Raw genomic sequence first — 25,223 nt, forward strand, 5'->3', positions numbered from 1 at the left:
TTGCAGGAGACAAAATCGGAATAGTATTGAAAGCATGCCATGAGAACCATGTGGTGGACACTTCATAGGAGAAGGAATAGCCAGGAAGGCTCTATTAGTGGGATACTAGTGGCCAACCCTTCGCAAGGATGCATATGACTATTGCAAGAGATGCGATGCTTGTTAGTGAATGGCGAAACCCACCAAAAAAAGTGCCATGCCAGTGCAACCTATCCTTCCCCTAAAGCCGTTCGAAAAGTGGAGGATTGATTTCATGGTTCCCATTGATCCACCTACATGACGGAAGCAGAATAGATACATCCTGGTATGTATCGATTATATCACAAAGTGGTGTGAAGCAAAAGCTCTGAAGCGGGACGATGGTAACAATGTAGCCCTATTCATGTATGAGAATATTATCACAAGTTGTGGCGGTTCCCTCAAGCTGGTTAGTGACAGAGGTACTCATTTCCTTAACAAGATCATGGAAGAGCTGAGAGAGCTATATAAGATCTACCATCTCAAGTCCACTCCTTACTACCCTAGAGCCAACGACCAAGTTGAAGTCACCAAGCGCATCCTCTGCTCAATCTTGACAAGAAAGATAACAGTACATCGTCGTGATTGGGATGATTGTCTTATAGAGGCCCTCTGGGCGTACAGAACCTCCCATAAGGATGCTACATGACAAACTCCTTTCCAACTGGTGTATGATAGAGAAGCTATTTTCCCGGTTGAATTGGAATTGTTCCCATAGCGATTGGCTATCAAAGAATACTGGGGATATGATGAGTCACTGCAACACCGCCTCCTGCACTTGGAATGTTTAGACGAGACTCACAGGATGGCTCTACAGTGCATGGAAGCCACGCAAGCTCGACGTTAGGCTTTCTATGACAACTTCATCAAATACAAGGAGTTCAACGAAAGTGATCTGGTTCTGGCCTATGATTCGAGATCTGGCAAGTTTCCTAACTAGTTTCAATAACGGTGGATGGGCCCATACAAGGTAGTTGCTGTCAACCCTAATGGCTCTATTCAGGTGCAGATCATTGATGCCTCTAATGATCCCTTCCTGATTAATGGATATCACCTAAAGAAGTACTCCTCTCCTTGGAGGTCTTGACAATCACAGTCACCCCATTCTTTCCTCCATTGGCGTGGCATTGTAATTCTTCCGATGGTACTTTTGATAGCCGTTCTTCTGCCACTCCTGAAGAGGTGCATGCAACCCTCTCTCCCCTTCAGCCCACCTCCTGTCCCTAATCTTTTATCCTCTACTTTCAATCAGTCGCGGTGGAGAGGATGGTTCTGACAAATGGTGTTTCTACCATTTCCCTTCTGAAAACAAAAGAAAAAAACAAAAGAGAGAAAAAAAAGAATATATATATATATATATAAGGATTATGGAAGAAAAGAACAGTGGTCCCTGTTGTGTCAGCCTATTTCTTTAAGAAAACATGGAGACACCCTCATGGATAGGTTAAGAGAAAAAAAGGGGAAAAAAAAAGAGAAAAGAAAACTATTATGGTAGAAAAGGAAGAAATTCCATGTCATAGCAGGTCTCGTTCCAAGAAAAGGTGGAAACACCATTGGGCAGGAAACTGACTGTGGAAAAGGTGGTAACACCTCGCAGTTTAGGATAGCTCATTCACTAGTAGAACCTTTCGAGAAGCAATTTGAAGCCACCTTACTTGGTGCGCTGTCTCTACAATATCAGTTAGTCTGCCCTCCTTAACAGACAATCTTTTATACAAATCATTGAAGTACCGGACGTGTTAGCTACCTCCTTGGGTACGCATCATCTTCAACACTCTAGTGACAACAATAGCCAACACGATCTTCATTGACAACCCCCTAAGTGATGCAAGCTTTTATTTTAATAGGATGGGGATGTGAGTATGGATTGCCCTCTATATCTATCAAAAGAGTGTGAGACAAAGGGTAGTGTGAGCTGCATGGATTATCCAAAAATACTAAATTTTTGGATAATTTTAACTTATTTTTTATATTATTTATTACAAAAATTCAAAAAAGTTGGAAATGCTTCTAGATTAGGATGGCATGAAAAAAGCTAGTTGCTTTTTTAGCCAATTATGGGGTTTTCACAAGAGGGACAGATTGACAAAATCGTGCGCGTCGCGATCACTGTAAACAGGTTGAAAACTGTACATTGAATTGAAAGAAGAAGAAGGAGTGATCTGGGAGATCTGTGATCAGGTGTCCTCGGGTTTTACCCCCCTTTCGAAGCCAACGGAGCCATTAAATTTGGGTTTTGAGCAGCAGAGAAGGAGCTGTAATTTTGATGCACGTTTTGTTCTACGAAGAAGCTCCAGGAGATCTAATGCCTGGAGATTGCTTCTAAGTAGTGCGAAGATTCCATGTTCTTTCAATACATATTGATTCATTTCTTTGTGCTTTGTCTTTGTAGTATTTACCACTTGTGTATTCTCTATCTTGTCTTTCATCTCCTATATCTATTTCCTTCTATTTCTGATCCCTGGTGGATTCGACCTTTCGAAAAAAACCCCTCCGACAACGTAACATATAGCGTCCTACAGTGCAGTGAAGTGGATGGGTGAAACTAACGACTCATTTTTTATTAGATAATCTATTAAACACAATTCATTGTTAAGTTAATCCGTTAATGCATGGTGAGTTGAAAACGTAGCCTAGCCCCTCTTAGACTTGACACGACTTGTCTTTACTAATGCAATTAATTGTTACAATTACATGATGTGTGACACTTGACTGCATGCATGAGTGACTTCAAGGGGTTTATTTTAATTACAATTTAATGTGTCTGTAACACATGTGCGTGTGCACTTGTGAATGGAGTTTAATTTACAAATTACATGAGTTAGGTTGCAAAGGTGCACGTGCAACAGAGGGGTTCCTTTTATAATTAACGTTTGGTTTGTTTTAATTATAAATTTATGAAGTGCATTCTGTTAGTTGGGTGTGTGCAATGGTCAATGGATTTTATTTACAATTAACGGTGTGTTATGGTGCAAGTGAGAGAGGGAAAAAAGAAAGGAACATGGCAATGTGTGGGTGGACACATGCAAGGTCTGAAACCACGTCCTCCAAAATGGAATGCGCAATCCACGCAAATCCACAAAAATGGACAAAAGGTTGACTTACAATAGTTGTCCTGTTGGATAGAAAAAAACGAAAACTAACTAATACCTTAACTAAACAAAAATAATGATACACATGACCAAAATAAAGGAGAAGATGTGGATTGGAATTTTAGTGGGATTTTAATTGGTGTGGTTTTCTTGTTTTTATTTTGTGTGTTTTAAAAAAATAATAATTCATAATTTATAATTTATTTGTTGTTACTGTAAAAAAAACAGTAAATAAAAAGGAGGGTTTGTTTCGTTGGTTTGGTTTGTGTTGTTTTACTGTATTTTGTTTTGTATTGTTTTTTTAAAATAATAAGCAAGAAATCAATTTGTCCTACTATGAGGGTTGAAACCCATTCTGTTACAATGTGATGGAAATGTTCTTATCATGTTTGGGAGTTTCAAAGGATGTGTTTATGACAATTACATTGTCATAAATTTTTTCCAAAAAAGAACTATTTTTCAAAAAAATATGTTAGTAATTTTTCATTCCAAAAAAATATCCAAAATGAAAAAGAAAGTGAATGTGATTTTCTATAAATTTTTTAAATTTTTAGGTATTTTTCTGGAATTGTTATCAATTTCCATCATTTTGTGAATAATTTTAGGCAATTTGGAATTTTCAGTAATTAATTAGAGACATTTTTATTGAAGAAAAATTTTGACACTATGGGAAAAAATTTCACAGATTTTTTGTAAATTTTTTTAGATTTTTTTAAATGTTGTTTTTTGGAATTATTTTCGGGATTTCAAAAATGAATACATGGACGCGCGGGTGAACAGTCGCGTGTGAACATCAAGAAACTATGCACGCCCACGAACGAGTTCAACGCGCGTCCTCATGCTTGAACGCCCGCAAAGACCGTGGATTCCATGACCACACAAAGCTGTGTGGGATTAGCCGCGACGAAGACCCGCAACCACACAAAAAAAAACTCTACTGCGCACGAAGGGGGGCTTAAGAGGGGATTGGGAAAGGGGGGTTTAATAGAGGGTGGGGGAAGGGGCTTGGGTAGGGGTGGGGGAAAGGGGGCTTGGGGTAGGGGTGGGTGGGGGAGGAGGTGCATGTGGTGGAGGAGGAGGAGGAGGAGATAGTGGCAAAAGAAGAGGTGGAGAAGGGGGACAACGAGGCGAGAGGTGGAGAACAAGGATGATGGAGGAGGACAAGGTGGGAGGTGGAGGAGGAGGTGGCGTCGGGCGCAGGCAGGGCGGCCAAAGGAGGTGGAGGAGGAGGACGAGTTGGAGGAGAAGGAGGGGGCGGCGTCGGGTGCAAACGGGCCGACTCCTCCAATCGGGCGACGTCAGGCACAAACGGGGCGACTCCTCCAATCGGGTGGTAGTGGGGGTAGATGGGGCAACAAGGGTTGGATTTTTATTTTTTGAATGAGAATGAATTTTTAATAATGGAGTTTTATTTTTATTTTATTTTATCTTAGATTTGTGTGGTTATTTGTTTATTTTTTTCATTTTTTTGTGTTTTATTTTTTTCATTTTTTGTGTTTTTAGTTTTTTTTAATAGATAAAAAATTTCAATTTATTTTTTTATTTTTTTGTTTATTTTTTGTGTGTTTTTTTTTGTGGTTTGTGTGTTTCTTTGTTGTTGGTGGTTTTCTTAGTTTTAATGATAATTAATTGAAAAAACCCCTTGTTTTTTTTAAATGGTTGTCATTTTGTCGTGTTCATTTTTCTCATTTGTTTTTGTTTTTTTTTGTCTTTTTTTTGGAAAATTAAAATAATACTTAGGGGAGATAGTTAATGTAAACAAGGGGGGAAAATAAATTAAAGTAATAAAATAAAAACCTGAAAAAGGGAAATACACCCCCGTCTTGTGCGTATGCACGGGGTGGGTGTAAAAAATTTGCATTGACGGGATTTAACACGGTTGGGACATTGGTACGAAAGGGCACGAAGCCGACGGGCATCTGGAGATGCATAAATCCAAAAATGTGTGCATTCATGTGCGAGGTGAGGCACGCGAGAACACGGCAAAACAAAGAACAATTAATAACTTGCTAACCATTCGGCAAAAAGTAATGCCATAAAAAGAAAAAATGTGTGGGGCAACGAAGAGAAAAGGATGGAAAAGTACGACAGGATGTCCGAGGCAAAAGCAGGGTGTGCTCATGGGAAGAAAATGAAAAACAGCTCTGAAAACACATTCGAGGATTAATTTTGAAAAATCTGCTCCTTAGAATGAAGTGTGGGAAGAAGAAAAAATGTGTAGAATAATGTGCCCAACAACTCTATCATGTCAAAACACGGTTCCAACTAAGATAGGATGCGTTCACATGGGAAAAACCTAGAAATCAAATGTGAAAATAGACTCAGAAATTAGTACGGAAAGAACTAGTTCCTAGAATGAAGCACAACAAAAAGGAAAAATGTCCAAGGGAAAGGGAGTGACAAGGCTATCACATCAACACATAGTTCCGGGGGAATTAGGAGGGGTTCACATGCAAAAAACACTAAAAATACACTAAAAAACACATGAAAAATTAATAACTAAAAATTTGGCAGTCAAAATAGGGGAAAGAAAAAAGGAAAAAGATGGGGAAAGGTTGGTTGGACACTGTTTTCAAATTAAACTGGAAGTTCGGTGCAAACAGGGCATGTGCACGTGGGAAAAATGTGGAAATTATGCGCGAAAATGTCCCGAAAACTCGCAAAAATTAATATCAGACCAACCGTGAATCAGAATGACACAGATTAAAAACAAAAAATTTCAAGAAGAAGGTGGTTGTAAGGGCTGCCATATTAAACCACAGTTCCGAAATAATGAAGGCACATTCACATGGAAAATCGTCTAATTTATGCAAAAGGCGTCACAAAATTAATATCTCAAGAACCATGTGTCGAAAAAAGGGTTGGTAAGAAGGAAAAAATGGGTAGTTCAAAGGGACAAACAGGGCTGTAAGGTTGGATTTGGATTCCGGTGAATGTAGGGTGCGTTCACATACAAAGCGTCAAAACAAGGGATAAAGAAAAATAGTGAAGGAACGGCCCCAAGGGTGGCATAAAGTTAGACGTGTGGATGGGAAAGGGACCCCATGAGGGTAAAAATAGGTCATGGCATACATGCATGATCAACTTGACACATATGTAAGGGGCCTACGTCATAGACGTGCAGGGACACATCCCCACACTTAAAACCTTAACAGACAGAGTAAAATGCGTCAAGGTAACCTAAGACTCATCAACCGACTGGATTCTAACGTCCTTACACTTAAAACATTACATACACTTGCAATCATAAAGATAGGGTTAGAAAAGCTTGGCCCATTTCGCCAAGCATTGCATTTTATGGTTGATGTCATTTCATGTGTTACAATTGGCTCTACAGGGGGTACCAAGGTGTCTTCACAGTATACATCCAACGCACCAGGGACCATGCAGTAGCACCCAAGGAGGTAGCTGATTGATAAAGCATGTGTAGTAGGTATCGTGGATGAAGGATAGTCTCTTAGCTTGCAGCACTCAAATGGAAATGAAGGAACAATCACTCGCCCCATTACTAACATCACTTGAGATAGTACTGATGGTAACCCAGATCTCACACCCAGTTTAGAAATCAACAAGGGGAATGGTGTAGAGGGACTATGCCAGGGTATACAGTTGATGGTGCATTAGTGTGTCCAATCCTGTTTGGGATAAGGGCAAGCAGGAAGGCCAAGGAGCCTTGTAGTGTAGTGTACAAAATAGGGTGATGTGTTCTGTGATGGCAGTAGAGACCCTTCCGTTTTGTGCATAGGGAAACGGAAACGTACCTGACTCCAATTGTCGTAACATCCTTCAATCTCACTCTCAAAATTGATTGAGGAGAAACACCAGTCACACTTAGCCCACCCTGTGTCTCACACTTTGTTAAAAGATACAGAGGGCAGCCCATTCCTAAAACCCATTGATGTAATCCTTACATTCACTTGTGTAGAGGTTGTATGCCTTGTGCGCATTTGATGGTGCAACAGTGCATCCCGCCCTACATCGGCATACATTGCAAGAAGGAAGGCCATGGAGCCTTATGGTTCAGTACATAGGAATAGATCGTGCGTTGTTCATTGAGAAGCCCATCCTATACATGCAACACTCCATTCACACATCTCACCTCTCATTTGATTTGAAAGGAAATACTTGTCACATTGACTCTCTAGATCAATAAAGAAGTCGGATGATGATGCATTCCATGCTTTTTCACACTGTTTCCTTATAATATCACGACATCCACCCCCTCTGAACCTGCACATCCTCCGATATGTGCTAAAATCCTAGTTGTCACCGGATTTTGAGTCCTTCTCATCCTCTGTAATCATATCCTTTGCTTCTTCATCTTCCATATCTTCCTGGCTAGCCCCTGTATCATGAACACTATTTTCTTCCAACTTTGGCAACTCATAGGTAGTAGATTCTCGCCTTTTGAATACTTTGATTCTTTCACTTTTTCCATTTTCTTCAAGGTTATAGGCTGAAGTTAAATAAAGCTTTATCCCCAGCCGTGCAAAGAAATCATGAGCTTCATCTGCATCCAACTCATCCCTATCTGCTATATTGACAAAAGGTCTCTTCTAAGAGAAAAGTACACACAACATTTGTTGTCTTAGTATGTAAAGCTTTCCCTTCCACTTGATTAGTCAAGTATTCACGAGCAAGCACACGATACCTCATTTGCCAAAGACCTGTAGGCATTGTGACCAAATCCACCACCCACTTAAAATGAAGAGACAATGAATATGTGGGTTGCGATCCATCCCGATGTCTCACAGATGAATACATTTGACATGTCATACATGTTTCCACAAAGTGAGCAATATCCTTATACATACCCTGCCACCAATATCTTTCTTTGATCTTTGTAAAAGTACCCCAAACACCTCTATGACCAGGCCATAAGCTTTCATGAAATTCTGGCATTACTTTTACTTGTGAAGCTCTGCCACCCAAAACTTGCAATGGCATACCCTGTTTATTTTTAGCATGTTTCCATAAGTATCCATCTTTTAAGAAAAATCCATATGCTTTCCTCTTGATTTTCTTAAACTCCTCATCTGACCATTCATCTCTCTTTGTTAATGTACTGAGGTATTGACCAATTCTCAGCCACTCTCCTGCATATTTGTCTTCTAGAAACACTTCTACACAAGATGCAAAATATCTAAAGTGTCTCCTCTTTGTTGTCCAAGCTTCTGTTAATGTTGTAGGACACGTTGCATTGCTAAATTCACTCTTGTAACATCATTTTCAGCCGTAAGAAAGTCATCTTCTTCCTCCTCATCCATCATCCCATCTTCATTCTCATAATGTGCTCGAGATAACATGTCTGCCCACTAAGTTATCTCTTCCTGCAATATGCTGAAATTTAGGGTTCAAAGATTTGATATATGCAATCCATTGGAGCATAGCAATGTCTGGAGTAGCACAACTAGTAATCATACCCAATACTGTGGTCTCAATGACTACATGAGCACCCATAAAATACTCCTTGTCACATTTAAGGGCTGTCACAATTCCCCATAATTCTCTTTTAACCTGTGGATACCTTCTCTGTCGTTCAGTCAATACTTTAGCACCAAAGCGAATTGCATATCTTTGCCCTTCCTCATCATCTTTCCCAATTGCCCATCCAATCCCAATTGGACTTGTATCAACAGTAATAATGATAGGCTTTCCATGTGAATAGTTAGCCTTTCTCAATGTAGGAGCAAATTTTAAGAGTTGCTTCAATTTCTTCATTGCTTTTTTATGCTTCTTTTACCAATGAAATTTCTAACCTTTCCTTAGAAGCTGATAAAGAGCATTGGCTATATGTGCAAAGTGAGGAATCCATATAAAAAAGAACACACATGCACCCAAGAATCTACGCACCTTTGATACATTCGTGCATACATCTTGCATTCTATCAATCCCATCTATTTTTGCTGGTGATGGTCTTCGCCCATAAGGTCCACACATATTCCCAACAATCAAAACCTCTTCAACTCCAAAGACAGACTTTTGTCTAGAAAGAGTTAAATGTACCTCTTTTAGACGTGTCAAAATCCTCTCACAATCCACAATATGGTCTGCAACAAACTGTCTGCATCCATGACCATCCATCTCTTCATTCTTTTCATCTATTGCACACCCTTTGATTGGAACATCATCTAAGAAGGGAATAGTCAATTGTGGTATAAAATCCATGAGTACCCTATTCATAGCATTAGTCATGTGTGCCACTGAGTTTGTTGCACCCTGTGGGAGAGTACACATCCGTACTAACCCCAAAGGAGTCTTCATGGTTGTGACATCCCTGCTTTCAATTGCAAGCTGAAACTGATCATAACGTGAGTAAAGATCACCCAAAGAATAAATCACTCTTCCTGCAAAAGCCTCTGCAAGTTCATCAACCAGAGGACCTACACCCACATTTCTTATGGTTACTTTAATGACTGGTTGCATGTCTTGAATAAATCTCAAAGCCCCATTCTTTTTGGGCATAGTAAACCAACAATTTGAGTACGGGGCTGAAGAAGGCTCCAAGATCTTCATGTGAATCTTTTCATTTAGCAAATCCATCAGCTTTGGCAAGTAAGCTTTAGGCACTAGAATAGGCCTCAAGTTCCATGGTACATGTGGCACTGTAAATATGACCATAGGAGAGACAACATTTGGATCCACACAACCTATTTCACTTAGCTGAAATACAAATGCCTTTCCATGTCCAGCCAACATCCGCATAAAACAATCTCTCTCAACATGCAAAAGAAACCCTTCTGCACTAACTTTCAATTCGTGTAATGTTTTAGATGTAAACTAATGACCTATATCTTTAGGATCCTGTAAGCTTGGTTGCCTTAACACTTTTTCATACATACTCTCACTCTCTGGTGGAAGTGGCAAAGCGATTGGTTTCACCTTTTTTTCAACTGTCTTATACTTTGTCTCCACAAGTGCTTCATCCCATTGTAATCCTTCCTATTGAGCAAACAATGCTATAACATCATACATATCCAAAGAACATACTGACAACACTCTGTTTTCAGCCTCATTTTCTGCATGTATAGTTTATGAAATTTTAGCCATAGTGTCAGTAATATTCAGCCCATAAAAGATACCTAAAATGCCATCATTTTCAGCTAACAACCCAATGTTCTCAGTTCCTTAGTAGCCCATTTCATAGATATGCGTTCAGCCCTGCACATAGCTTCCATAGGCTTAAACCAACATGAGCTGTTTGCTATAAATTGAGAATTACCAATAGTAAATACATGCTTCATTTCATCAAGAGGTGAGTACACCCTCTTAATAGCACTACTGTAGCCCCGCATTACAATAATGCTTAATGAAAATCCAGGTCTAGTTTGAATTTCCTTGCATTTGGAGCCAAAGGAGACTCTAGGATGATTAACACAAACAGTAAGAAATTGGACTACTTTTCTCACATCCTTGCTTCTAACTCTTGCATAAGCAAAACCATCATCAAGCACCTTTGTTTCCATACTCACTCCTGTAATATAGGGCTATCCCAAAATCACTGCATATGAGGAATTATCTTGCACAAGGAAGTATTGCTCTTCTTGTACATCACCAATTGTCACATTTACATTAGGACATACAGCATAAAGCTCCCTTGAAGAACTATTTGTAGCCCTCATATGCCAACCATGATCAGTGTCTACAGGCCATGCACCATTTTCATACAATCCACACTCAATGACATTTATCTCAGACCCATGGTCAAGTAAAGCAACACAAGGAGTTTCACGCTCCCCTATTTTCACTACCGTTTTAGTGGTAGCTCTAGCCCAATAATTCCTTGTGTAGTGACTTTGAGGAATAAATCCTAGAGTCTCTTCTCCATATTATTGCATTTGTGTTACTCCACCATGCATATTGCTCCAAGACAATGAATTTTTAGCCACTTTCTTCTCTTTTCCACATGTTGTCCACTGATTAGTAGCATCCATCATAGACAATCCTGTACTTACTTCATGCTCATATTAACCCCGAATACCAAACAAACCAGTTTTCTCTTCAAATTGCAGCAATGCACTAGTGGTATCACCAAGAATCTGTTAATGATCTCATCATGAAATTCTCACTTGGCAATGCCAAGCACCTCTCCCAAGGTGAATTCCACCCGGCTATTTAAGATCTGTTCTTCAAGAACCTTCTTAAGATCTGTCGTGCTGTCTCAATGTTAGATTGCAACTTATATCCTGGCTGCTTGCCCTTTTTTTGCCCTCTTGTTTGTTATCCTGTTTTTACTCCTGACTGACCTCTTCCATAGCATGCTCGGGAGGTGGCTAATTTGCAGCTTTAGGCTGATCCACACTTCTTCTTGTCATTCTTTTAGATGTCCCTGCAATAACTTCATCTCTTTTTCTTTTATCTTCCACAAGTATATCCGTGTTTTGTACCTTTGCTAAATATGCATACACTGAATATGCAATCCAAACTTCTTCATCCATTCATGCACATACAAATTGTTTGGATACAAGAGACAATAAATTCCATGTAAAAGGGCGGTATCTATCGGTGATTCCCAACCAGTTATGCCGTGAATGTCTTGCCCTGCATGAGACATTTCACTATCAATGACCTTTCTCTTTCTAGCAGCATGTAAAGCATGTGTCCATATTTCAGCCTTTGGACCAACCATCACTTGGCCATGCATTCTATCTAGCTGTAGACCAAAAGTAGAAGCATGTACCACCGCATAAGCATTTCGGGCAGCCAAGTCTTTTAACAACTTTTGCATACCTCACTTTCAAAAATTCAAAGCAACAGGCAATGCTATTTCTTATGCATGGATCTTTCCATCTTTCCAAAAGATGAGCTGTCATGCCAAGGCCTCCTAATAGGTAGTAGAATCCTTTCTCTCGTGCTGCAAACTATCATACCACATACATCTTTTTCCAGGATTGGGGGCTGCTGCCCGTCCCCTTTCCTCTTGTCCTTTTTCATCCAATTTTGCAACCTTCAATTGAAGATCCCGCATGCCTTTGACCAATTCATCTAAGACATCTTCCCTTAACAAAGGGAACAATAGCAAGTACAGCCATAGAGTTAGCCACATAAGTAGGTGGCTTATTGGATACATCAACTATCATGCCTGTAACAGTGAGCAAGCTAGAGACATACAATCTTTCTCTTCTTCTATGCTTCTTCACAAGTGCAGTAACAGCTTCCTTGAAATGTCTCCACTCTATTTTCAAACTTGTCTCTATATTTTGATCCTCAAGCAAATCATCAAGATTCTCTTGAAGCTCAAGATCAGCTGCCTGTAGAAACAATTCAATTTTCTAACTTGCAAGAGCTTGCTATTTTGCAAGATCCAACTGCTCAAATCAACTTTCAAATTCTCTTAGCAATTTTATAGCCACAAGTCCCTTAGTGGGTTGTAAAACCCACTCTTGAAAAGTCTTGTACGTAATCAAACTTGTATCCTCAATGTAAAATTCTTCCCTAAGTGTCTTCTTGAAGGCTACCCAGTCAGCATTTTGCAAGTATAATTCAGTAATCCATGCTTTGAGTTTACGAATAGTAACACGTACAAAATACCGGCTCCATGCAGATTGAGCTACCCCAAATAATTCCATCTTCTGAGCATAGGTATGTACATATGTAGATACATTCCTGCCATTGAATAACTTCACCTCACGCTCAACTACTTGCAAAGCATTCATCACAACACTTTTTGTTTGAGGTGAAGCTTGCATCACCTATTGTTGTTATTGTACCTGCATAAGCATATTCATATTTTGCACCAACTATTGCAAAACATCATTGGAGATTGTATTCGAAGATTCTCCCATCTTGTCTTTCCTTCTTCTGATGACCTTTCACGTCGGATTCACTAATGTTAGAGGGGTTTTTGTCGAAAGGTCGAATCCATAGGGGATCAGAAGTAGAAGGAAGTAGAGATAGTAGATGGAAGAGAAGATAGAGAATATACAAGTGGTAAACACTACAAAGACAAAGTACAAAGAATTGAATCAATACGTATTGAAAGAACTTGGAATCTTTGCACTACTTAGAAGCAATCTCCAGGCATTAGATCTCCTAGAGCTTCTTCATAGAACAAATGTGCATCAAAATTATAGCTCCTTCTCTGCTACTCGGAACCCAAATCTAATGGCTCCGTTGGCTCTGAAAGGGGGGTAAAACTTCAGGACACTTGCTCATAGATCTCCTAGATCACTCCTTCTTCTTCTTTCAGTTCAATGTACAAATTTCAGTCTGTTTAGAACGATCGTGATGTGCGCAATTTCATCAATTCGTCCCTCTTGTGAAAATCCCATAATTGGCTGAAAATGGAAAACGAAGAAGGTCCTGTTGTTCAAGATCGCGAGGCGTATCTTAATCAGCGTGTCCCATGTCTTTGCTCTCAATGTAAGATGACAATTAGACGAAAACGCTGATTGACTATAGAACACGTACGATGATTTGGCAAGTTTCAATCTAAGATCATTGATCAAGCGATTGCAGATTTTCAACAAATGGTAATTTGAAGTTAATATCAATCATGCATTGTACTCGCAAGCTAATTGAATACCATATACAATAAGATTGGGTCTCGCTGCAAATTTTCTATCCAGGGAGGTGATGTCTCGTCCTAAGGGGGAGTGCACCCTTTGCGGCCGATTAGAAGAGTACGTGGGCGTGCTATGGATGGAGTACATGAGCCAATCCACCACTCGTAAGGCCAATCTATACCGTCAATGCCAGAGGAGATAGGCAACCTTCCAGACCTACCTACAATCTTGGAGCTTGAGATGGAGGCAATGATCGATGCATTGATTCCCATGGATGTCGAGACTTCTGATCCGCTTAGAGAGGAAGCATCCATACCATTCTATGATGGGTGCCGAGTATCTCGGCTAAAGACACTGCTTGCACTCTTAAGTGTGCAAGCAAAATACGAGTGGAGCGATACGAGTGTGACCGAGTTATTCAAGTACCTTGTACATACGCTTCATTGATTTTTTTTTTCGACACTATTATTACAAAAATTTGTGTTTTTTCAAGGTGTTTTATGATTTTTTTTCAAGTTATTGAAATATCATATATTACCACCTGCAAATACCATGTCTGAGTCTCGTGATGATGCAAGACACGTTTTACGGAAGCTTGGCATGGACTACAATAACATCCATGCATGTATCAACGATTGCATACTGTTTTGAGGAGAATACGAGACTATGGAGACATATCCAAAGTGTGGTGCTCACAAGTATCGACAGGACTTGCAAAGGCAAACCATCTCTCAAAAAGTTATCAGACACTTTCCGCTTATCCCCTGCATAAACTACATGTTTTGTACGTTCGGCATGGCGAGCTTGACAACGTGGCATACATAGAATAGGTCCACGGATGGAGTTCAACGAATATCAGCAGATTCACGCGCATGGAGCCACATTGACTCTACCTTCCCAAGCTTTGCCCGAGAGCCAAGGAATTTTTGGCTTGGTCTTGCAATGGATGGCGTGAACCCATTCGGTCTGCGCTCAACTTCTTATAGTGTGTGGCCTATAGTCCTTGTCAATTACAATATCCCTCCATGGCTTTCTACGAAGAAAGGACATCTCATCCTTAGCTTGCTCGTCCGCGGCCGTTAAAAAGTCAAAAATATGGACATATATCTTCGTCCATTAGTCGATAAGCTTAAGTTTTTGTGTAAGGAGGGGGTCACCATGCAAGATATGAGCAGGCACGATGATCGGCGGTCAGCCAATATTCGAGCCATTCTCATGTGGACGATGCATGACTTTTCGGGATTTGGAGAGTGCTCAGGTGAGCACGCCTCCATTCTTGCTGGTAATATCTATATTTTATCTCATTCAAGCAAGTATTCACTAGGTCGTGGTGTTGGAACAGATCTGGTTATCTCAGGTTATCATGCATGTCCATTGTCCGGGCCACAGTTAGACTCCCGAAGGTCACGAACCATGAAGAAGATGGTATATCAAGGACACGCTGCTTTCTTGCCAGAGGATCGTGAACTCAGGGAAGGTTTCCTTGGACGACCTCCAACACATATGAACGCCGCAAGCTGCTACGAGTTGAAAGTGGTCCACGCGGAATCACATCCAAATGGAATGCCGCAGTTCTCAGTTTTCTACGAGTTGCCATATTGGACCCACTGACAAGTCAACCACTTGTTGGATCCCATGCATATTTTCAAGAATGTGGGCAGCTTGTTATAGGACCACATCACGAGAAAGAGAGACACTATAGGGGCACGAATGGATTTGAAGGAGGTAGGTAAGATGGAGGTGCTTTGGCCATAGTCGAGTGCTGATGGTCGCGTGCAGCTTCCTCGCACTCCTTGGGTTTTGTCCACTAAAGAAGAGCGCATTGTGAAGCAAGTAATCAATTCTATCCGCACTCTGACGGGTATGATGCATTCTCTCAGGTCCGCATTTTTTAAAGACGACCAATTATCAGGGCTAAAATTCCACGATTTGCATAAGATATGTCAGGTTTTTACTACGAATGGATTGTAATTAGCATGGTTATTTTGCTATTTGGAATGTAGCCATTATTCATAATGCTTTCTCATTTGTGGCAGTTTGTACTACCGATCACAATCGCAGGATGTCTTACTCCAGAAATACGCGGGGCCATTTACAGGTTGTCAACTTTGATGCAATGGATTTCACAGAAGGAGATTAAGATGTCCTCTATTGAATCCGCAAGGCAGGGAGTAGTGGAGATGGTCTGTCTCTTTGAGAAATACCTGCCCACCAGCATGCTCATGATACAAATCCACCTTCTTGTGCATCTTGTAGATGAAGTGGAGATTGCTGGACCTGTCCATATGCGATGGATGTTCTTCTTGGAGTGCTTCATGAAAACCTTGAAAGGCTTTGTGCGACAATGAGCTCGGCCAGAAGGTAGCATGGCCGAAGGTTGGTTGGTGTTTGAGGCGCTAGTGCATATTTCACAATGGCTACCAATGGTGAAACCAGACAATGAAATGCTATGGTCACTGAAGGACGATAATAGACTGACTAGAGATGTGGTGGTTGGAAATGGGGTAGAAAAAAGAATGGATGCCTCAATGGAAGAGAAGGTGAATCACTTTTGTATGTTGCACCATGCCTCTATGGAGATGTGGCTCGCCAAGTACCAAATCGCTAGGCAAGATCGAGAGGAAGCACGAGCTGAATTCCGACGTAGTATGCGTCATCGACCGATTCGATATCCCGAAGGCATGGAGGAGATGCCGTGGTTTATGTCAATGCGATGGTTGCATGGAGCTTTGACCGCAGCGTCTCATGAAGGGATAGAGGTCTCAATGGAGGAGTGGGAATTCTCGAGGGGATGTAGTCCAAAGGTGATGAGGGGTTTAGAATTTGTCGTATCTAAATTTTATATGCGACATCTAATTTGAGTGTTTCAATGTACAATACAAAATATATAGTGCAACGTGGTCGTGCGGATGGCATTTTCGCGTGGAGCGTATTGACAAAATGCGCTCCACAATGGACTATGGTATCATGGCAAGGTTTGAGCAAGAGAGCCGACGACGAGCAACGGATCCAAACACGGTTCACTACAACAAAAAGGCTCCATAGACGCGCTTGTAGACGTAATATTTGAACTGTGGAAAAAAATGTCGGGCGCGTTTATTACCGCGTCTACTTCTGCGTCTACAGTATCGCGTCTAAAAGTGCGCTTATAGTCAGAGTTACACGCCCACGTAGACACGCATATAGACGCGCGTATTAACGCGCTAAGTAAATATATAATTATATTTATAAAAAAGTGGATGTATTCATATTGTGCGTCTATACACGTGTGTATCTACGCGTCTAAAAAAGCGTTTACTCTGCAAGTTTTTGACGAAAATAGACGCGCATTTATCCTGCAATTTAGACGCGCTCATAGACGTGCAAAACAGAGGTATGAAAAAAAAACCAGAGAGCATGTGGCTTTGCAAGCCACATGCTCTCTAGTTTTTTTTCCCCCATCAATATCAAATTGTATGCTTAGGAAAAACAGAGAAAGATTATCTCGAAGATTGGATACTGAAAACAAAACAATGTATGTAGAACACAGAATTTCATATATATAGATGAAATGTTTTTACATTATGAGTTCCAGTGCTTGTGACCTCAAGCATGGTCATGGTCGCAAGCACTAACTGAAAGTAATACATATCAAAAATAAAAATTACAAGCCAAGGGGAGACAAGCATGCATGGGGCTCCTCTATATCTCCTCAGAAGAGGCATCATCATCGCTACCACCACTGTTGCATATGCCGCTGCCGTTGTTGCCACCGCTACTGCTAGTCCCCCCTTTGCTATCCTCAACTGCATCAGGGTTCACCTACACAAAGGATTAAGGTATATAAATACCATTACAAACAATAAATTAGAGTTATCTATACTTTTCATGTAAAAAATAAAACATACCTCTTTTGGTGGTGGAATCCTCATGGCGCGATTATATTGCTCCTCCGTGATGAGTCCCTCCTCGTAGAAATGCTGCCAAGTGGATGCCCGGTTATGACCTCGATGGTAGCCTACCTCTCTAGGAGTAGGCATCCTACCAACGATATGATACTACAAAACAATTTGAACATACAACGTATTAAAACACACTACATAATGAAGTGAAACAAATTACAAAATTAAATTAAAAAAAGAAATCAAATAATACTTACAAACTCAGTCTCCCATGACTCCCTGCCACCCGATCCATAATGCGACGATCCCATGGTTGCCATCTGGATACGTCGCACCTCTGCATGCTGGCGACTTGTCATTTTCTGCGCTGCTCTCTTCTTGGCCTCTTTCCACTCCTTGCAGTGGCAATTTGGTGGTTGGCCATATCCAAAGCGCCCCTTCTCTTGTCTCTTTAGTGACTCCTTGGCACGCGTCATAAGGTGAGACCTCTTGTTATGAAGTGCGTCTCTCACCTTTGACCGTCCCCAATTATTTGAGAATCGTGAATTATCGGGATTAGGGTACCTTCTATATACTGTCCGCAGCACCTCTTGCCACAAACCATTTCTTTGGTGCTTGACGGGAATCATGCAATCTTTGTATGTGGCATGCACGACACTCCTCAAGTAGGCTATCACTTCCCTCCCCTCAGAGTCATGCAAGATACCACCAACATCAGTGACAGAGTAGTACATTTGTGGAGACTCACCTCTCTCATTTTCCGGTGAGGGTGATCGAGAGCCACCACCTAGGCAACCCCCACAAAGCCCTTGACCTCCTTGTCCTCCCGCACGACTCTCCCTCCTCCCTCGACGGGCACTACCCTCTAGCTCACTCGATACACGTGCTTCTGCATATGCACGTGCTTCGGCTAATCCATGTACCTCAGCTGACCCCTGTGTAGGCAAAGATGTGATAGGTGTCCCAGACATCACACTGAAAACCTCCTCTGCAGTGGGAGGGCGACCAAGATAATTGGCCATCTCCCCCATGAACTGCTCCTTGTTGAATGGGGTACTAGAGGATCTAGGACTCCACATCTACACAAGAAAAATCATATTACCCTGTGTATATAAAACATATTGCATGCTTCGTCTATATCTGCGTCTCTTTGTGTGTCTGTCAGCGCATCTATTTTCGCGTCTATACCTACGTCTACACTGTCATCTGGACGCGCTGATAGACGCGCACAGTCGGACCATTTCTTTTTAAACTTGGTTAAAAAAAGTGCAAAAAAACCTCCATAGATGACAGGATCCAGCATGTGAAGAGAGAGAAGAGAGAGACAAATAGACAGAGAAAGTAAAGAAGATTGAGAGAGAGAAGAAGAACTCACCTTCTTTGCTTGTTCCAACGGGTGGCAGGTAGGTTGCAAGCTCCTTGTTCTCCTTCTCCCTTCCCTTGGTAAGTTGTTTGAATCTTCTTCTCTTCCTTGTTTGGCTCTTGTTCTTTACTCTTTGGCTCTTCTTTCCTCTTGTCATATTTTTACTCTTATTTCCTTGCCTCATTCTCTTCATAAAGTGATAAATAGACATGAGTAGTGATGTCGAGCTCGAACTGCAGAAAATGCGCAAAAAACACAGGAAAGCACAGGTTTGAAAAGAAAGCCACAACTTTTTTCAAATGTTTTCTATACCTGCGTGGCGCATCTGTAAGCGCGTGTAATTGTGTGTGTATATGTGCAGATAATACCTATTACATGCGCTTACAGACGCGCACGAACAATTAAACTGATGAGATGCTAGCTTTTGGTTGTTTTTGGATCAACATGACATGACTTTCCCAGTCTTTCAATATCAAAATGTTTGCCTCCATGTTGTAAGTATCAATGCATCCATTTAGGGAATCAATTGACCTATGTGGTGACATATATAACAAAGCTTGAGGATAAGAGATAACACATTGGCAAGTCAATTGGCACATATGTGGTGACTTATTAGACCATCCCACTTACAATTGCATGCAAGTATGAATAGGTGGATAAAGCATGAATGGTTTTTAGCTAGAGAGAGATAATGCAATGAAGGTGTATACGAAAGAGATAGAGAAAGACATATTATCCATCAATCAATCAAAGATATGTACATGAAGTGACTTGATATAGTAATTAGAGTATTGTCATTTTTAGGATGCTCCATTGACTTCTGTAAGTTCCTATAACCTTGAAGTAGAATATAGCCAACCACACTGTCCATGGAAGGAAAACTTGACCTCATCAAATTAACCAAGTTAATTTACTTATACATTTCATAGATAAGAGAATTGTAGTTGGCTTGTTGGTATTGCAAAGTATCCTTACAATGATCTATTTTAGTCACCAACAAGTGGACACATTAGCTAAAGATGATGAAAAGAGGACATGTGCACATTGGCTACATGTGGTCCACCTTATCTAAAATTATATGTGAGCTATAAGTGCACCTTGAAATAAACACTGCTATAAAAAGCAGAATGACATCATGAATGGCTGTGGGTCTCGTCAAGGGACAACGTCAAGCTTCTCTTCACGGACCTGCAGAGAGCCAACAACGAGAGCAAGACGGTCGTTCGATCGGACGACATGAAAGCCCTGCGGCAGCGCAATCATCAAAGCGCATGTGCAAGCTATATAAGAACTCAACGAGGCCAACCTCGCAGACCGCAGGATCCCCGGCTGCGGGCAAGGCTCCTCTGTCGATCGCATGCGCGCGTCACAAATGGTGGGACTGGGCCAGATCCCAGAACCTCATGCACAAGTTCTATTCCGTCAGGGAGAGGGTCGCGGCTCAGTACAGAGAGATTGTGGAGAGGAGGTATTTCACCGTGACAGGCCAGCACACGGATGCGGCCACGATCGACTACATGATTAACACGGGGCAGAGTGAGACGTTCTTGCAGACGGCCGTGCAGGAGCAAGGGAGAGGCCAGATTCTCGACAGCATGAGGGAGATGCAAGAGAGGCATGAGACCGTGAAGGAGATCGAGAAGAGCCTGCTAGAGCTGCATCAGATCTTCCCGGACATGCATGTCCGGGTTGATGCCCAAGGGGAGACGCTGAACGATATCGAGGGCAATGTCAATCGTGCCAACTCTTTCATCAAGGACGGGACAGTTGAGGTGACAAAGGCTAAGGAGTATCAACCTCGCTCGCGTAAATGGAAGTGCATAGGTATTCTAATCTTGCTACTCGCGATCCTCATAATTCTGGTGCCAATTCTCGTGAAGTTTATACGATCCACCAGCTAACAAGAACGAACATTTCGATTGTCTGAGAAGCTCGCGCTTACATTAAACTTGATCTATATTACCTTCAAACGGTCAATGGATTAGGCAAAACACAAACATGTGCCTATCATCTAGCAGTAAACGAAACTAAACGCTTGAAAAAAAGGGATATGGTATGTAAAAGGATCTCTTAGTTGTGATGCATGTGCACTCGTTACGCACTCAACACGGCACAGAAAGATAACGCGATATGTGAGTTCAAGGTATACTTTTGTATTATTCAATCAACGAAGCGGAACAACATAGACGCATCCTAAGACTACACTCTTGTGACGCCGCACATAAGAGGGTTCACCATTGGGTATAGGGAATCACACGTAGAGTGGAAACAAGGCATGGCTTTGAGTCACTACTACTCCCTATATAGGTGTTTCCGGTGATAACGACATGGTATAGCTACAAAGCCCTTACACTCACCCCCGCCTACTGGGTTGCTATCCTCAGCAATCAAAGGGTAGTGTTTTATTTGACTAATCGGAGGTCTTAACACAACCTTTTCTATCAAGGTGGTCAGTGTCTACCGGTCTATATGACCGCGGGGTCTTAACACAGTCTATACTATTAGACTGGTGAGTGTCTCCCGCACTAGGACTTGGGGGTCTTAACACAACCTTTTCTAGCAAGCTAGTCAATGTCTGCCTATCTAGACTTGTTTAGGGCTCTATTGGAGTTATTGATGTTGGGATTACCATGCGAATCCACCCTCGACTCAATTACATTTGAGGAGTGGAGGCATTCTGGGTCCATGATTGAGAACCGCTTGTTTATTGAAGAGGCTGCTCAAGGGGCATTGGAAGGAGTAGTGGGGTTCTCCTTGAGCCAAAGGGCGAATACGTCTTTGCACGAGCCTTCACTTTTGAAATCCAACTGGCTTTCTTGAGTGGATGACCGCGCCACTTGGTAAGGTACTCGGGGTATCCTCTTTGTTCTCGGTGTCGAAGGAATGCTTCTACTTGAAAAGGACCATTGGAATGGAGCATTGCTACTGAAGAGTTCCTTCCACATGTCGCTCATGAATCCTCCATCTCTATTTGATACTATAGCCAAGGGTAAGCCATGGAGTTTGAATACATGTGTGAAGAAGAGGAAGGCTACCTCCTTAGCATTCAGTGGTGGTTTGGCTAGGATGAAGTGGACTTGCTTCGAGAAATAGTCCACCACCACAAAGATGATTGTGTATCCATGGGACTCGGGAAGTTCCACAATGAAATCCATATTGATGATATCCCATGGCTGATTTGGTACGGGAAATGGCTGTAGTAATCCTGCTGGCTTCGAGGGACGCACGAAGAACGGAGTACGTACAGCCTTCATACAATGGAGTAGATGACGCTACGTATAGTGGGTCATCTGGCTTCGTAGAGTGACCTTCTCCCTCAACTGGTTGTGAAAATAGATGGTGTACCATGTTGTCCAAATCCTCATCCTCTAAAACTTGATGGGACATTTCATGAGGGCTACTATCATGGTTGTCAGTCTTCACTCTTCTCGAAGACTCTGCCTCCTCGTGTCAACGTTTTGCAGCCTCTCGACACCTGGGAGGGAGCATCTGAGGATGTGGCACTGCATCTTGCTCAACCACAAAAGGGAGTTTCATGTACGTTAATATATATTGAGTAACATAGACTAGCAATCTTAGTGTTTTTTAAAAACAATGAATACCGGTGATTTTTCTCGGTCCCCATTCTCCATACATGCTTAGGTGTGACATTGCAACTCGACGTGCTCAAAAAATACACCCTTGACAACGATCACATATGCATTTAAATTTTCGTCGTAGCCATCCATCTCGATTACGAAGACCTAATGTTTCATCCTCACTTGAGGATGTGCTCGTTGACTCATCAACATGCACCGCACTAGGTGATGACGACGACATCACCTAATTCATGACAACATCAATTTTATTATTCATATGTTTACATAAAAACTTTAAGTTGGCATATTAATTATTCTAAGATCTCAATTTTAAATACACAAAAGTTATCATAAATACATAAAAACTTATGATAAGAACTTACTATCAAACTTATCTTAAAAGCAAAAATTCATGATAAAAGCTAAATGCGCGTCTATATCTGTATTTACCTACGCGTCTAAATCTACGTCTATTTGCATGTCTAACTTCGCGTCTATACGCGCGTTTACGTAAACATAGATGCGCATATACACGCAAAAATAGATGCAAACATCAAAATTCAAAAGATACTTGAATAATTTCTTTTCAAACTGCGCCTTTCCTTTCCTGCATTTTTTGCACGTTCTAAAGCTCGAGTTTAGCCGACATGCAGTCTCTTCATGCCTCACCTCCTCATGACTCACCTCTTCTTTCACTTCAAAGAGACAAGAGGGGAAAAAGGAAAGCCAAGGAGAGGAAAAAAGATAGAACAAGAGAGACGAGAATAAGAGGAAGAAGAAGCAAAGGGAGGAGACAACAAGTAGCAAGCAAGCATCAAGGGAGAGTAACTCACCAAGGAGAGGAAGAAGGAGAAGGAAGAAGTGCCACCATCCACCACACTAAACACTCAAGGTGAGTCCTCTCCCTCTCTCTCTCTCTCTCTCTCTCTCTCTCTCTCTATATATATATATATATATATATATTAGGATCTATGATTGAACTTTGTATAGCACAAATAAATCATGAATGGCGATCGTCGGATTGAAATCAACCGACTGAGCGCGTTTGCCAGCGCGTCTAAATTTCAGTACAGACGCAGGTATAGACGTGGAGCTATGTTTGTTGTCATTGCGTCTGCGATCGCGTCTCATAGTACGTGTATTCTGCATCTGAGACATGAGAATACACGCGCTCTACATAGAAGAAGCTTTGACTTCAGAGTCGCGTCTCCAGGCGCGTGTATCCTGCATGTGAGATGCAGGAATACATGCACCCTGCCCAGAAGCTTTGACTTCAGAGTCGCATCTCCAGGCGGGTGTATTCTGCATCTCAGATGCAGATATACACACGCTCTAACAAGAGGGTTGACCTGAGGGATGCGTCTGAGAGCGCGTCTATCCTGCATTTTAGACGCGATTATACACGTGCCAGCCAGCTCTGATAAAAAACAAATTTTTATTTCTAGAATTGTATGAATTTGTCTTTTTCCTATGTTTTGTTTGCAGATGTCGCATTCTGATTCATCTAGCAACTCAAGGAACTTTCAATCATTCCCCACATAGGCAATTTGGTGAAATATAGGAAATTCTCCAATATTTCCTATGTAGACAAGTACGTATTCCCCATCTATAACTAGGAAGTTGCATTCCCTAAATCTTATAATAGGGAATATAGAACATTCCCTACATTCCTTTGAAAGTCTCTACGTTCCCTACATCTTATAATAGGGAATATAGAGCATTCCCCACATTCCTTTGAAAATCCCTACATAAAGAATTATAAGGATGTGATTCCTTACTTTTATGTAATAGGGAATTAAAGGTACAATGAGGATAAGATAAAGATGATGTTTATAACAATTCTCTATTTCTCAATTCAAGTTGATAATGATGGTTTCAAGAAGGTAAGGACAAAGGTCACAAGAAACTCTAAACCACTTACTATATAGAAAGTTCACATTATAACTAGGAAGATTACTAACCAAACTAGGAAGAATGTAGAATTTTCTAGTTATGACTAGATAATTTTGCCATCACTAGTCTCTTCTAACTAGTAACATCCTTTTCCTAGATAGTATCTAGAAAATTGAAGCCCTATCTAGCAACATTATCTAGCAAGTTATTGTATAACTAGTAATAATATCAACCTAATTAGAAAATTTTACTTTTTACTAGTCATAACTAGCAAGTACTATCCTCTAACTAGGGAATTATAGATACTCTATCAAGTTAACTTGGAACTCATGATTTTTCTAGGTATAATTAGTAAATAAATATTCATTGATTAGACATTTACATTTGTATAATACTTACTCACAGCTAAGCTTTTCACATTGACACAAAAGCAAGACCACAATTGTTGAAAGGTAATCACAATAACAAAAAAGAAAATTAAAAGAAAGATGTTTAGTACACATGAATAACACAAACTGTGTGGCCCCAACAACAGAGTCATTGCATTTAGCAACAATAACACTTACAAAATTGAGCAAAGTACATGGCCACATTGACCAAACATATATCATGGCCATGACATCCATCTTATTGCAAAGCTCATGATTATAATAGTGAGAAAAAAGCATATTGCACCAATGGATTAAATAGAAACTCCACACACTAACATCATATTCCCTACTGTCCAAATGAGCAACAAGAGCAAACATTCAAAGTTCATGGCAAGAAAACCACACAATCATATATACCCTATCATGAAAATTAGATAGCCATATTAAAAAGGAAAGCACATTACCAAGTGCATGACCATATTGGTCATGGAAGTGCACATGGAAAAAAAGAACCACCAAGGT

General features: G+C 41.0%; 1 pseudogene; it reads left to right on the top strand.

Annotated features, from left to right (window-relative positions):
• Positions 1 to 20,760, top strand: part of LOC148032520 (syntaxin-125 pseudogene) — a 47,270-nt pseudogene extending 26,510 nt beyond the window's left edge.
• Positions 20,761 to 25,223: the final 4,463 nt, after the last annotated feature.

The sequence above is a fragment of the Lygodium microphyllum genome, chromosome 8 (genome assembly GCF_053477565.2).
Source record: "Lygodium microphyllum isolate KBCC chromosome 8, Lygodium_microphyllum_v1.1.10, whole genome shotgun sequence".
Classification (NCBI taxonomy): domain Eukaryota; kingdom Viridiplantae; phylum Streptophyta; class Polypodiopsida; order Schizaeales; family Lygodiaceae; genus Lygodium; species Lygodium microphyllum.